The sequence below is a fragment of the Crinia signifera genome, chromosome 19 (assembly GCF_055691185.1).
Source record: "Crinia signifera chromosome 19, ASM5569118v1, whole genome shotgun sequence".
Classification (NCBI taxonomy): Eukaryota; Metazoa; Chordata; class Amphibia; order Anura; family Myobatrachidae; genus Crinia; species Crinia signifera.
In genome coordinates, this window is record NC_139226.1 from 59,304,622 (window position 1) to 59,319,295 (window position 14,674).

At 43.5% G+C, this 14,674-nt stretch overlaps 1 protein-coding gene and 1 long non-coding RNA gene across 8 annotated transcripts in view; one reads left to right on the forward strand and one right to left on the reverse strand.

The window, feature by feature from the left end:
• BRSK1 (BR serine/threonine kinase 1) overlaps positions 1–14,674 on the reverse strand; it is a 288,433-nt gene that overhangs the window by 187,514 nt on the left and 86,245 nt on the right. The window lies entirely within an intron of this gene.
• LOC146041851 (uncharacterized) lies at positions 9,174–11,291 on the forward strand. The gene is made up of 3 exons (XR_014463623.1): positions 9,174–9,251; positions 10,195–10,310; positions 10,431–11,291. It is a non-coding gene; the product is annotated as an uncharacterized LOC146041851 (long non-coding RNA).

A 14,674-nucleotide genomic window follows, 5' to 3' on the forward strand; every position in this document is an offset into this window, starting at 1 on the left:
TAAAGGCCTCATACACTAGCGCGACTTTCCAGGCGCCAGGATGACATAGGACACACCGCATTCAGTCCTTTTACATACAATGTATCATATGTGATCCCAGTCATGGCTGCGGGACCTGATAAATCTTTATGGCAGCCATGGCGATCTCTAGCCCCTAATCAATGCGCACGGCACTGCACATCAGATCATATGATTTGAATTTGTAGTAAAAGTGCAGTTTGCGCCCTGGAAGCTGTTTTTTTTTTTTAAATTATGCTTAATTTTGTTAAAAAGCGGATTGGAAAATTGTGCTTAATTTTGTTAAAAAGCGCATAGTTTGGGGTGTTTTTATATATAAACCCCTAAAAATATGTGTGCATGCCTTTAAAAACTGCTTTAAGCCGTAAAAGTAAAAATAATAATAAATAACAATTTATTCCTATGCAAAAATAAAACCAGGGAAAAAAAAGGTTGTGTTTACAGCTCTCTCTGGAGCAGGTGGGAGGTGCCCCGGGTTGCTGGTCTGCTAACTGTCCCTAAGCTTACCTACACCTCTGGCTTACCTAATCCTTGACTCTCGAAACGCGTTGGATGATTGGAGGAAGCCGTCCGAACAGAAGCCACGCTGACCAGAAGTCGAGGGAGTCGAACTTCTGGTCACGGAGAAGCCGCTGAATACATTGAGCGGCTAGAAGATCTCACCGCTGCCGATTAAAGGGGCAGATGTATTAAGCCTGGAGAAGAGATAAACTGGAGATAAAGTGGAGATAACATGGAAGAGATAACGCACCAGCAAATGAGCTGTGTTTGAAATATGACAGTTGGGATCTGATTGGCTGGTGCGTTATCTCCTTCCACTTTATCTCCAGTTTATCTCTTCACCAGGCTTAATACATCTGCCCCAAAGATAGAAGCCAGAGGTGTAGGTAAGCTTAGGGACAGTTAGCCAGCCTACTTCCCTCATTATAGTACTAATACCAAGCACCGCGGACCAGCAACTCCTGGCACCTCCCACCTGCTCCAGTCGGTTGACAAGGGCCAAAATTGTGTAAGTGTACGGTCAGCTCCATTTTCATACTTGCTCCTGAGAATCAGGCCCATGGATGGAGTGGCTAAGAGAAGGCAATGTACAAATCCTCACATCAGCACCATGGACAGAGAATGGCAGACAGAACAGCTTGCAAATGCAAACATTGCTCAGCAAATTCACTAAAAGAAAAACTGATTCAATTTGCAACAATTTATTTACTGTATTTTATAGACCATCACCAAGCAGTTAGAATTGTGGGATACTGTACAACACCATCTGTAACAGCAAATGTTTAGGGAAATAATAGTAATAATGAAGTTTCATGCAACAATACAACCCTAACTACCAAAATCAGCAATGTTCGAAGAAAAACAGTGAATTCCATGGAACGTAACTGATCCACTAATTTGTATAGTGTTCTTCCATTAAAAAGCAAACTACAAGCCAAATACAAAAAACATAAACTAGATTACTCTGTTTGCATATGAATTAGAGATAAATACAGTTGTGACGGGACAAGTAGGAGATTACTGTATGAAGCAATAGGAGCAAATGCATATTTTATTTTTGCACTCAAGGAATCCACAGGCATGTTTGTTTAAAATAAACTGGAATTTAGCATTAACCTTTATTGTGGTTTATGTGATCCTTCTCCATATCTCATTTCACTATGGCTAAACAGCTATCTGTTTATATAAAAGGCTAACTGCACGCTGCTGTAGTGTTGCTGCTGGATACTGGAGTATGCCCAATCAAGAGACACACACACCCCTATGTACACAGCACCCCCACTATATACTGCATCTATGCCATCCCAGGACTTGGCAACAAGTAGCAGCAATAAGCAGGAAGTGGAGGCAGCAACCACAAGACGGGGACACATGTGGCCACTTACCGGCTGGGGAAGAAGGTTAATTAGTGTGGAAGGAAGAGGGGGGGGGGGGGTATGGTACTAATTACCAAGGCCCAGGCTTGCTGGAGGGGCCTGGCAGGGGCCCTGTCCGACCACCCCCCTTTCCCCCTTCTTCCTCCATCCCTCCCGGGCGGCAGCAGCACACACCTCTACAGCATGTACTGTGCTGACAGCAGGCTCAGCATGAGCATCTCACTGACAGCGTGAGAGCTCATGCGGAGCCTTCTGTCAGGACAGCACATGCTGTCAATGTGGCCAAAATGTTACCAGGGCCCGGTATACCTCTCTGCAGCCCTGTATGTAGTGCCATATGCTACATAATTTAAAGCACAATGGGCCCATTTTTTAAGCTTTTCCACATTGGTCCTTATTCAGATCTGATCGCAGTACAATTTTGTTCTCAAATGTATAGAGAGTTAGATATGTGTGAGTTATTCTGTTTCTGTGCAGGGTAAATACTGGCTGCATTATTTTTACACTGCAATTAGATTTCAGTTTCAACACACCCCACCCAAATTTAACTCTCTCTGCACATGTTACATCTGCCCCACCTGCAGTGCACATGGTTTTCCCATTTTGAGAACAAATTTGTACTGCGATCTGTTCTGAATAAGGGCCATTATTTGTAGAGCAATAAAGTGATTCAGGTTAAACTTGATAATACAGAAAGACTTTCAGTACCTCCTGTAAAGGTCCCCATCATATGGATAACGATGATGGGGAAAATCAATGGGCTGAAAATCGCTCAGTGCATACACAATGTGCGATTGTCACCAATCAAAGCGATTTTCCTGGGGGAGGGTGACTTTCCATAGCAGGACGCTATGGAAAGCCATCTACCCCGATGCTCATCTGCTTTTAATATCAGCAGATGAGCGGCGGCAGCCGGCAGTAATAATGTGCGTCAGCACGTCACCGCTCATTGCAGGGTCGTACACATGGGTGGCTTTTGAGCTGAAAGCAGCGAAAACAGCAAAACTGAGCTGTTTGCAGCTCAAATTCGCCCAGTGTGTATGGGCCATAAGAGTTCCAACTACAAACAGCATTAAACAGTTAAATAAAAGCAAAATTGACATTCTTATTGGCTTTTTAGGTAAAATCTATGTCCCTATCTATGTTTATGTCCCTTCCCAAGCAGCTGTTTAAAAGGGTGTAGTTTGATAGTGGGAAAAGAGGATTCTGGATAATTGGTGACTACAGACCCTCACGGTGGCAGATTGTGTGCATACAAACCCAGGGTCTCCAGAAGAAACTATTTTATTCAAATATACTGTAGGACATAGAACCGACAATATTTCCTCAATGACTTTCCTGCACTATAGAGAGAATTAATGAGTTTGTTGCCCATTTAAGAGATAAGCTTAACAATACGCAATTACTTAGCAAAAGTATTCTGTCGCACTGAACTGGATTTCAAGGCATGCTATTTTATATGTCTTTTTCTGTCCTGACCAGTAACGCTAACCACTGAGCTCCAGAACTTCGAACGCTTGCATGTGTCCACAGCTTAGCTCTCTGTAATAAATAAATCTGCTTCTGGATACTTATAACTGAAAAAAAACATAGAAATAAGGAATTATTTTCAAAACACTATGCACGAGATGATGGGATTTAACCCACTAAATGTAAGTCTATATTCTCCTTTATAAAGAATCGACTGAACCTTAGCTTAGAGAATCCACACAAAATTACAAGGTTATCATTCTACCTAGACCTTGGGTACAGTGAGTGGGCTTTTGACTGATCAGTATCAGAACAGTCATATGTGATATTAAATTCATGTGATTAACTTTTGTATATTTCATAGAGAACATACTTTATTTAAATGTGCATTGTGACAAGGCTAGTACGGTGGATCTAGCAGATTTTCCAGTCTTCAGAAGGCATTAGATAGCACAACCTGTCTAAAAGAATCATGATTTATTATTATTGTCCTTTATTTCTATGGCACCACAAGGGATCTGCAGTGTCCAATTATAGAGTACCTAAATACTGTATGCATAAAAGTGACTTATACTGGATTACAATAGAGGACAAGTACATAGTATACGACCATAGCTGTATCAGCAGAGGACACTGGAATAAGTATCAGTGTGGCAGAAATCCACAGGATGGTTTAAGTTAAGGTGTGTACACACGGGGGCGATATTGGCTGAAATCGCTGGAAATATGGTCGCTGAGCGACCATATTGCCAGTGATTTGGAGTGCTGCTGGCGATACATCGCCAGCTGTGTGCTCCCGTGTGCACTCCCTAATGGTCGCTGGTCGCAGGAGCATGCTCCTGCGACCAGCGACTTCCCCCGGCGCTGAGCAGGAGGTCAGCGGAGTTCAGCGGCAGAAGGATTCCCTTCTCCCTCCTCCCTTCGTGTCCCTCCCTTCCTTCTCCGTGACAGCAGCAGACGCTGCTGCTGCTCCCTCCTCCGTTCGGGTCTCCGTCTCCCCCCCCCTCGCCGCGTGATAGCAGCAACCAGACACTGCTGCTCCCCCCGCCCCGTTACAGTAGCAGTGTCTCCTTTTCATCGCTGATGAAAAGGAGACACTGAGCAATATGATTGCTGGCAATATATTGCTAGCAATCATATTGCACCGTGTGTACACAGCATAAGAGAAGGAAAAGCACATGAGGGGAAAGGGCCCTGCTCGTGAGAGCTTACATTCTATCAATGTATGATGCATGTAAACAGTGAATGTTGATTCTGATTAATTAATGCCAAAGTGCGATCAGATGACCTCGCTCTGACAGGCGATCACATATATTTTAAGCTGGTAGAATAGAGGGTAGATAGAATAGAACATTTTTCAGCACTTTGAGTGGCCTTAGCCCTCCTACGGATTCCCTCTCAACATGAGTAACCTTTTGTGAGTGACTCCACAAACTGTGGGCAGATTACTAGCTACCACCATAAAGCCCTTACAATGGCACTTAAAACTGCTTGCCATAGGCGTGCGCAGCACATTTTATTAGGGGGTGCACCATCAAAAGAGTGTGTCTAGCATTGCCCATTGGGTGTGTCTAACACCACCAATCAGGTGTGTCTTCCATCATCTATTGGCACTCGCTACAATATAAAAAGTCTCCCAGCCGCACCAAAATCTATTCCTATTTCAGTTGTAATCTTCTAATTACTCTGTGTAACAGTACATACAAATAAAGTCATAAACATATATGGATGCCGCAGGTATTTAGTGGTATGACAATGGTCTAGTTCAATTAACAATGCATAACACACATATAATTGATTGATGGGCTCTTCTTTAAATGGAATACAGTTCTAAAAAGCAAAAGTCTTTGGTTAAGAGTATTGCTGGTATTGTTAGCAGCAGATGTGTTCATAAGGGTGGGGCACAGCATTAGGGGGTGTCTGTGCACCCCTTACACTCAATGTTCACACACCTATGCTGCTTGCGCTACCCAGGCTCCTACACAGTCACCCTGAATCTCTTCTCCTAGGCTCCTGCCACCAGGACCTGGAACTGCCTTCTTCTGGGTATGTGTGGACATGCTGCTGTAAGACCTCCTAGTTGCTGTCAGTTAATTCCCATTCATCCCTTACTATCTACAGTATACTAGTCTGTATGTGTAGCTTGCTAAAAGAGTTTCAGCTTGGAGACAGCGGACTCCATCCAGAACAGCCAGATAATGAAATAGTGATGAACTATTTTGGTGGTCATATGTTATAGAAGATTCAGACATCATAAGGCGAGATGTTTATTGCTCAAATGTCTTAAAAAAGATTAGTTCCATTGCGGGATATTATTGGGGCAATTTACTGCATACAAGATTTTCTTCAGAAGCACAGTCCTCATCAGTGTCGGACTGGCCCACAGGGGTACAGGGAAAAACCCTGGCGGGCCCCACTGTCTAGGGGCCCACCTCCTCCTCTCACATTATACATCTGTTACCTTATACAGCACAGTACTATGGTTGGTGTATTCTCTTCAGTGCATTGCTGTTATTAAATCAAGTACGTATCATGCGTGCAACACTACATATATTTATCAAGTGGCTCAGACCACACCTCTGTTGTGGCTGGCCACACCTCTAAACATGAGCTCCAACCACTGCAATCTCCAGGAGGGCCCTTCATGCCCCAGTCCAACACTGGTCCTCCTAGAGACAGAAGATACACACTCTACAGCGGCCCACATGAGCCCTTCGTATAGTCAGAAAACATAATGAAGGCATTTTTAAGCCTCCCCTATAAACTTCTAAGACTTATAAACATATAAATCAATACATTGTAAATGTGCCTTCATTTCATACATTTACCACCCCTACGTGCCTAAAACTGAATCTGATTTAGCATGTGTCTCTTTCGTAAACACCTTCTAAGAAAACTCCACAATACAGGATGACCCCATTGAGTTTATTTTAAAGAAAGTGCTTAAAAAAAAAAGGTTTAGTCTGCTAATGACAGTTACCATGATCACTTTCTACAGTATATCAAAAAATACAGCAATTCTTATACATTCCTTATACTGTAAGTACATTGTCTATATATTTACACATGAATTCTACCACCATGCAAACCACATTTGATATAAAATGTTAAACACATTATTACATATACATTTACTGTTCATGGCACCAAACGCTAATACTTCATATGAAAATAGCACTGCAGCGCAAGGGATTATCTTGCTCTGCCACTGCCAAAACAAACCCTGGGAAGGCGGCTGCAATGCAAAAGAGCTTGCAGGCTGAAGATAGAGAAAAACGCTGCTAGTCTTGGGGAGATGGCAGTGGGCACACAAAAGAGCTTAAGGCTGTCAATCTTCAGGCAAAGGTGCTGACCAGTAAATTATTACAATATTCGGTACTTATGTAGTATCTGGGCTGCCGATTTTCTGATTGTATGCCTTACCTTAAGGCATACAATCAGATGCGATTCGACGCGATTTTCGGCAAAATTGCATCGAATCGCATCCGATATTGCATGCGATGCGAAGCGATTCGATGCGATTTTGCATAGGATTCAATGTTAACAAGGTCATGTTCATTTCCCCACTATCCAAGTGGGCATAGAGTAGATTTTATAAAGCACTTTATGTAATCCGCGGCCCCTCGCCATGCTTCGGGCTCGAACATTGAATCCTATGGAAAATCGCATCATATCGCATGCGATATCGGATGCGATTTTTCCGACCCGATTTTAAAATCGGGCGCCCAGATACTACATAAGTACCCAATATTCTTTATTTTGTTTTTATTTTAATATTTTGTTTACAGGCAGACTACAGACAGTTGCTGGCGGGGCCTTGATGTCTGTTCATGCTGGGTGCCTGTCGTTTTCATCCCTTACTGAGTGTCCACCTGCTATGGCATTTACACCGCCACACCTTCGCCATTGTTATTAATAAATTCCTCTTCTCTCCCCACCACATTAGCAATAATAATAACTCTCCCTTCTCCCACAGACAAATGCATTTATTTCAGTAGACCCAGATTGGAGGTCTGCTGAAGAATTGGACAGGTGTGTAGACATGGGTTGGGTGTAGAATCTTCTAGTAGGTCTGCAGTTGGATTGTATGAACAGTCTGGTGTGCTGAGGATTGGACAAATGTGCACTCAGTTTACTGAACATCAGCTGCCACTACAGTATACAACGTACTGACATTTATTCCAGTACGGAACCTGTCATACCATGAACACATAAAGCCTTCTGAAATGTATATTTCCTTATACGTCCTATACACTTTTAATAATGGCGTCCCTTTGAGGAACATTCAATGGGAAACAGCATTTCTACTCCACACATAATAGAGAATAGTCTATTTTTATGCTATTGTACTTATTTTGCCCTCTACGGCTCCTAGAAGCTGGGATGGTGTTACAATTCATATTCCCAAGGACAAGTGTTCACCACCGGCTCCCATGGGTGGCCTGAGAGACCACCCCCCTAAAGCACATAATAATTAACTTTGCTTTGCATTTCTGCTAACCTGAGGGTTTAACATGCTGGATAGGGGAAGAAATATGATACATTATGGCAGGCAGATTGTGCATAATACATTTCCTTCTCTGTGTCCTGAAGCACTAGCCAAACAAACCATGCGTCTGTATTTTGTCACACTATGTTTGTACATCATAAGTCTTTCAGGCACTTCTGGTGTTTAACTAATAAACAGGACACATACAGTAGCACTGAATAGTATAACTGCTCTATACTGTATCTAGGGCTTTATCCCCCCCCCCCCCCCCCCATTATATACAGTATGTGCCCTCCACTGACTTGACAGCTCCTCAATCAGGAAAACACCAATTATGGAGTTATATAAACATGTCATTTGTCATTGTCTTGACTTATTATACCATGTTCCTTTAGAAATCTGATAAACCCTGTTACCCTCTCATTTGAAAGAAAGTTGTTCAATGTTTGGCCTGAAGAACAAGTAACAGTATCGCCTGCAACCTTTAATACACTGTTAAAATGTATTATATTAATAATGGACAGTATTACATGGAGCAGAAGGTGCCTTTGGTTTTTGCGTTATCTCTAGAAGACGAGCAGGAGCTGGTCTCTCCAGGAGCTAGTCGCAAGCCCATACAGTCACAAGGCAAATATCTACGTGAGCAGAACATATTGCTTAATAGAATTTTCTGGGGTGATTTCTCCTCTATAATAACCTGCTTGGAGAAATGTGTTTTACTAAGCACATCAGAAAATATTATTGTGTCTTGATGAGTCAGCTGCTGTTAACCTCTTGGTTTCCGCAGAAACCTGATTCATGGAGTAACAGTGGACTGACAGGTGCCATTCAGCAGTGCAAGAGTTAAGGCAAGAATTGTTTTGGCGCTGTGGGGAAATCTCAGCACTCATGCAGGTCTTATGAGCAAGGAGAGCACTGGAATGTACAATTACTGCAGGATCCATTAGGGTCAATGGGGAATGTAATATATGGGAGTATATGACTGTGTTAGCAGCTGGATGGGCTAAGGTTGAAAGGTTGTAGAGACATTACTGAGAACAATTCACCCCATTAACTAACATATATACTCTAGCTCTCACTGACCCCCACTGGACTGCATCCATGCAGCTGCTTAATAAAAAGCTTTCCCAAAACTGCCAATGCCGCCCACACTTATAAAGGTTTCCATGGAAACTGCTAAGCAAAAAATAGCTTTTCTTACGCCAGATATTCTCTACGTGTACACGATAATCCTGCAGCCTTTCCTTGGAAAGCGGAGAGAAGAGGGGAAGCCTGGGGGTGGGGGTTTGATGGAGAGCCCAGAATGGCTAGCAGGGGGGGCAGCACTAGTACCTAGTAGTGCAAGGGGCATGTAAATGAGGAGTGGATCAGACTGGATGGCAGGACAGGAAGTAGCGGTGAGCTAGGCTGGCGAGAGAGGGGCACATCCACAACTTATTACAAGAGACCAACATTACAACAAGGACATGACAGGATAAAGCAGAAAATATCTAAGATATTGGTGTAGATGAGTTATAGGCACGGACAACGGATTGCTCCGTCGAGTAATGTTTTTTTGTAACCTCTTGTGTGCTGGAAATGGTTCCTTAGTTGTCCACATTCATAAAGGGAGGCCGCTATGTGATAGGCGCGAGCCTGTAATGAAAGAGGCGCAGTGTAGCCAAGCTACAGTACATTACCAACATAATGGGCCGAGGCAAATGAACATATTGCTTTGGGCGCTGACAAAAAAACTGCATTCGCTCCAAAATCTAGCAACATAAAAAATCCAATAATAAAAAAAAAAATACAAATGTTTTTTTTCCGGATTAGCTGCTCTGAGAAAGGGTTAAAAAAGATTGAGCCAAGAGCGGCTGAATTAGAGATTTAATGAAAGACCTTTGGACATGTTTCTCGTATCGAGCTATAAAATTCCGGCACGGCAACCAAAATCCCCAGCTGAGAATGTTAGACATGTTGCATAGGGACGAAAAAAGGTTATGAACCCAATTTATTTCCTGTACACCTGAATAGCCAGACATCCTATGTAGGCCTCTGGGGAATCCCTGCTCATTGTAGCCACCAATCTTAGCCTAAGCTTCCTCGCTACATATAATGTGCTTATTAACAAAACACATGCAAGGCCATTAATGTAAAATGAGTATTTTTCTATACAATAAAGAATCATGGGTGTATTTATCTTAATTAGACAGTCATTTAAAATGAGATATTTTGCTTTCAAGAAAGACTGAAAAATAGACGCAGGAAAATTGTTTTCTCATGCTTGCAGTAAATGTAATTAATGGCCTGGTCCTTGGCTACTTGTTCATTCATGTACATTGTCGATCCTCTTTGTACTAGAGTATTTCCAAATAACAGCCACTTGGATGTGGAACCCGCAACTCAAAGAGGAATATTTAACGAGCGGGCAGCCACATGAAAGATCTTACGGAATATTTTATACAAATCTTCCATAGGTAAGTAAGCAAATTATATTTCATTCTATAACACTGTAGAATATTTTTGCTAACGAACTGCTTATAAATGAATAAACACACGACTTCATGAAAACCTGTTTTCCCCTTCCCCTGTCGCAGCTGTCACGACAAGTATCGGATGCAGGAGATCCATCTGATAAAGGTGGCACACACACGACCCGGGATAGGAAGTCTTGCCACACACCCATGACACTTCTATGACAGACCCACGAATCAGAGAACCGACTCGTCACCCAAAAACATCCATTTGGCTCATGCTTGCCTGCTCTCCCGAAATGGCTGGAATGCTCCCAAAAATCAGAAGGCCATCCCAGCCCCCCCCCCCAGAAAAATACTCAAGTCTTCCTATTTCAGCTGCATCCACCGTGGACATGTCCTCAGCAAGTGAAGTGAGTAGTCTAGGTGGCCGATGACCAATCCTTGACACAATGAAGCAATCGCAGTCATCATGCCTCTTACATGCAGGTCACTTGGCTATATTTCCAAATTGACCTCCATGTTTACAAGACCTATATCATCGGGAGGGGGCATCGTTAACAGTACTGAACACCCCAGTACACACTAGACGATATATCGCTCAGTATCCCCTTTCTGAGCGACATTGTGAACAATATCACCTAGTGTGTATGAAGCTTAAGGAGTTTCTTTGCAAGGACAGTGCACTATGACTTAGAGACTGATTCAGACCTGTTCATACATATCCGAATCCATCTCTGTCCCCAAGGTGGGGTTCTGCGCATGGTTTGAAAAACAGCACATCCAATAAATATAGGTAGAGCCTACAAACTGCAGATAGTCCAGTGTTCACAATAAAATACCATTAATGAACATACTTATATGCTTATGGATGAAGTCACACAATATCAAATTGCATTTGGAATGTATCGCATAGGCATTACATTTATCATGTACAGTATATTGTGCTGAGTGAGGAGAAAATAAATATTGAGATATCTAGATGACCCCCTAATGCTATATAGAAATATCAAGTAGTATTATGTGCATGTGTATGCGGGTGTGTGATTGTGCCTGTATATGCGGTTATGTGTGTGTGTGTGATTGTGCCTGTGTATGCCGATGTGTGCGTGATTGTGCCTCTGTATGCCGATGTGTGTGTGTGTGTGATTGTGCATGTGTGTGCTGATGTGTGTGTGTGTGATTGTGCATGTGTGTGTGTGATTGTGCCTGTGTATGTCGATGTGTGTTTGTGTGTGCGTGTGATTGTGCCTGTGTATGCCGATGTGTGTGTGATTGTGCATGTGTATTCTGATGTGTGTGTGTGATTGTGCCTGTGTATGTCGATGTGTGTTTTTGTGTGTGTGTGCGTGATTGTGCCTGTGTATGCCGATGTGTGCGTGATTGTGCCTGTGTATGCTGATGTGTGTGTGTGATTGTGCATGTGTATGCTGATGTGTGTGCGTGATTGTGCCTGTGTATGTTGATGTGTGTTTGTGTGTGCGTGTGATTGTGCATGTGTATACTGGTGTGTGTGTGTGATTGTGCATGTGTATACTGGTGTGTGTGTGTGATTGTGCATGTGTGTGCGTGATTGTGCCTGTGTATGTTGATGTGTGTTTGTGTGTGCGTGTGATTGTGCATGTGTATGCAGGTGTGTGTGTGTGTGTGTGTGATTGTGCCTGTGTATGTCGATGTGTGTTTGTGTGTGCTTGTGATTGTGCAAGTGTATGCAGGTGTGTGTGTGTGTGATTGTGCATGTGTATGCGGGTGTGCTTGTGCCTGTGTATGCCGATGTGTTTGTGCATGTGATTGTGCCTGTGTATGCTGATGTGTGTGTGCAGGTGTGATTGTGCATGTGTATGCGGGTGTGTGTGATTGTGCATGTGTATGCGGGTGTGTGTGATTGTGCTTGTGTATGCCGATGTGTGTGTGTATGTGCATGTGATTGTGCATGGGTATGCGGGTGTGCAGGTGTGATTGTGCCTGTGTATACGGGTGTGTATATTCTGGATTTATACTGCATAGATATGTCAGTTTATAGGGCCGGTAACTAGTAACTAGAACACAACATACCTTGCGAGTGGTAAAGCAGATTTGTGAGGTGGCCATTGTACAAAGCTAATTGCTCAAATGTATTCAAGAGAACTGAAGACATGTGCAGGGCAGAAATTTAATTATACATAAAATGGCTGGAAAAGCATTAATCTTAGTGCTAGACTTTTGCATTGGTTGCAGTCCATTTATCACAGATGGGGTGCTTCCATTTGAATATTACTTTCAGGAGCATTGACCAAAACCCTGGCATGTGCAGCCATTGCTCTCCTTGGGCCTTATTTTGGTTCATTCTTTCTGACAAAATCCTTCTTAGATGGACAAAACCATGTGCACTGCAGGGGGGCAGATGTAACATGTGCAGAGAGAATTAGATTTGGGTGAGTAATTTTGTTTCTGTGCAGGGAAAATACTGGCTGCTTTATTTTTACACTGCAATATAGATCTCACTTTGAAGTAAAACCCCACCCAAATCTAATTCTCTCTGCACATGTTACATCTGCCCCACCTGCAGTGCACATGGTTTTGCCCATCTAAGAAGGATTTTGTCAGAAAGAATGAACCAAAATAAGGCCCTTTGTATTGCAGAGGAAACCATTGGGGGAGGGGGGAGACATATTTAACAATGTGCAAAAGCAGAACACAGCAGCTGAAACGCTCTTCTGTGACGTCTGGCTTACGTTTGCACAGATATTGTGTGGAGAAGTGCACAGATTTGGGAGAGAAGATGCTGACTCCGTACCACAGGAGATTTTGCAGAAACTACTGCATCAAATGAGAAGAACAGCCTAAGGTTATTGAAGCCACAATCTAGCCATTAGAAAACCTCCCATCTCTGGGCTTCTTAATGCTTTGGTACACCTGATGCATAGTTGTCTGGTGGGGGGATTTGTGCTTTTAGTGCATTCCACCATCTCAGGCTCTAGTGTTTTTGCAGTGCAGGGACTTATTGTATAACATACTTGCCAAGTTTTTTTAACTCCTCTCTAGGAGAAGCTCAGAGAGGAGTTTCGGCAGCTGGCTAATGAGGTGGTGGGGTGAGGTTCCACCCCCATCTCATCATAAATACTGCAACTCATTGCAGTATTGGCCAAAATGCTTTGTAATTCCTGGCTTTACTTTCCCCATCTTGACTGTTGAAGTCAAGAAGACTCCCCTTCCTACATGGCGCAGAGACGTATGGAGTCATCTGCTGCCTGGCTCCTGCTCCCAAGGGGGCGCCTTTCCTCCCTGGCAAATTTGAATCAGTTCATTGAAAGCCACTGATACTGTTTCTGTGACTTACTCCCCCTTTCAAGCAGAACCACAGACGTCACACTGTCTTTATTTTAAACATTATATACATACACACATATGTACATACATACATTTATTCAGTGGTGGTTTTTACCTATGGGCTGCAGGGCTGCAGCCCCGCCAGGTAAAATCTGCCACTGTAGTGAAGCCAGATGCAGTCTGTGAGACCGCACTGGCTTCACTGTGACTGGCAGTGACTTCCAATTGGAAGTCCGACCTGCCAGTCACAAAGGCAGTCCCATTAGGAGATGTCCCTCCCTCCGCAAGCGCAGTAGCTATATAGGTACTGCGCACGCGCTGGTCCCGGTGCCTGTAACTTACAGTGTACAGGCGCCGGGACCAAGATTGCTTTTATGGGCTGTTGCCCAAGCAGCCCATAGAAGTTGGCTGCATGCGCGGTACAAGTGTGTACTGCGCATGCACCAGCCCGGGATGGGAGAGGAGGTAGAAGCTACAGCGGCGGTGTCAGGGGGAGGGGGGTGCCTGAATCACGGCACCCCCGCTGCGGCCAGAGGCAGCCCCCCTTCCCCAATAAGGTACGAGCCACCGCTGCATTTATTTAATTTATTTATTTACAGTTTCTTATATAGCACAGCATATTCCATTGCGCTTTACAATTGGAAACAACAGTGATTAAACAAACTGGGTAGATACAAACCGACATGGAGGTAGGAGGGTCTGCTCGCAAGCTTACAATCTATAGATACATACAGTACATGCATACATTCACACACACACACATAAATTTATATAAGATGCTGTGTGTGTGTGGAGGGGGGCACCAAAATGTATCTTGCCTCTGGGCAACTTGGACAAACTTACACCACTGGGGGGAGAGGCAGTATGAGGGCACATGATGGCACTGATACAGCTTCTCCCCCATAACATCGCTTCTTACATCTACCCCTAAGTTCTAGAACTACTAAGAATCATCATTTAGAGAAGGGACTCCAATAGCTGCCAGTGAGACAGAAGAAAGTGGAAATGCCCTCCCCTCTGTACTACAGCATTGATGAGGACAAGTGAGACCTTTTTAT